The sequence below is a fragment of the Aplysia californica genome, unplaced genomic scaffold, assembly GCF_000002075.1.
Source record: "Aplysia californica isolate F4 #8 unplaced genomic scaffold, AplCal3.0 scaffold00014, whole genome shotgun sequence".
NCBI classification, from domain to species: Eukaryota; Metazoa; Mollusca; class Gastropoda; order Aplysiida; family Aplysiidae; genus Aplysia; species Aplysia californica.
In genome coordinates, this window is record NW_004797284.1 from 1,547,617 (window position 1) to 1,550,253 (window position 2,637).

Genomic DNA, 2,637 nt, shown 5'->3' on the forward strand with positions numbered 1-2,637 from the left:
AGAGAGAGAGAGAGAGAGAGAGAGAGAATTAGGCAGACGTGTGCATGCATTTAAAAATCTGCAAATGCTAGAAGAGGGAAAAAAACATCGGCTGCAATGTCTACTCTGCAGTTCTCTTTAGTCTGTTTTGGCATGTCTTCATGTCTTTCGAAGATAGAGGGTGGGTGGTTGGCGGGTGCTCTGGTGTGGTTTGCTTCCTCTCTCGCGTGAAACATCTATCATCCTTATCTCCCCTCCTTCTTCGTTATGTTTGTTACTCTCTTGTGACACCTCTAATCCTCTGGCGCTCATATGACCTTAAGCAATACCTCGACTAAAACTAAAAGAACATAGAGGGGTTATAATTTAACGCCCCCCCCCCCCTAATTTAACGGGGTCTTCCCGCCCCCTTTTTTTTATTTGTTTGTTATAGTTTTAGTACATTATAAAATTATAAAGGAGGCTCTCGAGGCCCAGGGTGTTCACCCGGGTTCGAATCCGGGTAGGGACCGAAAAATTTTCTTCTCTAAAAAAATTATCTCCTTTCACCTCCTATTCTGTTCTCTAGCAATGTTCTGTCATCTGCTTTCGTTTCCACTTTCTGCCCTCACCCCTTCACCTCCTTTGCCCCCTCTTCTGGGCTCCTGACTCTTTCTGCAGCCTTTCTACTCTACTTCTTGGCTCCTTCTTACCGCTGTCTTTCAGCCACACCCCTGATCTTCTGGTAGGACAGATATACACCTAGCCTTCTCGGACAAGTGCGAAAAATCTCGGAGGTCCTGTGTGCAAGTTGCGCACGTTAAAGATCCCTTGGAGGTCTGAAATCGATAAGAGTATGCTACGGCCGTCACCCGGACAAGATTCAAAATTTCGTACCAACTGTAAATGTTTGGTGTGTCCCGCGCTCTCATATGACCTTATGCACTTGCGAACGCCGTAAAACACAGAGAAAAAAAATGAAAAGAGAACGGTTTCTTCTTAGTTGCCCAAATTTCCCCAAAACACGTACGATTCACGTACACGTACAATCTCATATACAAGCACACAAATACACACACATACTACGGTCCTATCGGCGACGGACGTTAAACTAGGAGGTCCCGCCCCTTAAAATAACCTAACAGTGTTGATAGGGGCGTTAAACCCATACCATTTCACCATTTTCACACACATACTACATAATACACACACACACACACACACACACGCACACACACACACACACACACACATGTAAATACTGTAAACACAAACATACACGTCGAAATAGACGTTACAAACACTCCGTCTGCCTTGCTATCACATGACACGAATAAATTAGAATTAAAGACAAAATTCGAGTCCAATTTGAAACTTTTTATAGCCTCATTGGTGGACAGGTGGTTAGGCTCTCGGGCTCTCAGCCGTAAGGTCATGAGTTCGAATCCCGTCAGCAACCTGACGTTGGGTCTTTGGTAGAGACACGTTACATGAGATGAATTTTGCTCACTTCACCAAGGTGGGAATGAGTACCCGAGTACATGTATAAACAGCGAGAAATTTAAGTGCCATTTTGTGAGGGTTTAAGCGCTTAATCGGCAAATTGCACTATTTGATGCTTCCACAGGAAGCAGGGAAAATTTCTGAGTGTTCTATGTAGTCTAGGGTCTGCTGGGGTAAAAATTGTTTAGCGCTTAGTGCATACTGAAGGGCGTGAGTATGCGCTATTAATGGTCTGTCCGAGAAGTGAGTTTACTTGTTCAGCAAAATCGACACTTTTTATCTTACAGATATGAAGTTTTGTAAGTTGTACACATACAGAAATATGTTTTGTATTCAACATAACAACTGTTGATCTAAATATGCATTTTCATCCGATGAGATGCAAAGAGGTCAAACGCAGAAACTCTGACCGTGTTCACATTGGTAGAGGAGTTCTTAGTGCAGCATTTGTTTCGAGCACCATTTTTTCCTTGTCTTCAAGTCGTTGTCACCTCAGTTCTTCTTTGATTTCTTTGTTCTTTTACATATCATTTGACCATTCAAAGTAGACCTTTATAAATTATACAACCACATGTGTACTGCTTGGATTCTTTTCATTTATTTTTTTTTGGTGGTTTTTTAAAATCTTCTCCTTTTATGCCCATGCCAAGCTCCAATGCAAAACTTTGAGTTCTTTGGGTATATACTGTCATTAAATGTCACAACAGGCAAAGTTGCCTATTCTCAACGATAAACTGACCGGGACCGCCTCACATTACATTGTGTACCATAAAAGATAACATTAGCCCTGCCCATTTCCATCTCCTCTTTTTTCTTCCAACCACTTCCTATCACCCAAGCATGTTTAAATTATGCACACCGCCCCACCGTCCATTGACATTCACAGCACGCACACCACATATGCACGAATAGATAAAGAAGAAAACTGGAGGAGGAAATAAAAAGGTACGCGGAAAAAGAACTTCGATAGAGTGCCGGTTAAATAGAAGTAAAGAAAAGTTGTTTTTTTAAGAATAAGAAAGCTGAAAAAAGAAATAAGTAATGAAAGTAGAGATGTATTTCAAGTACATGTATATTCTAATGGGGTTGTTGGGTTTTTTTGGGGGGGAGGTGGGCTAGAGAGTGGGAGAGAGAAAAAGAGAGGAGGTGCGGGAGAGTAGGAGAGTCTGACAGTGA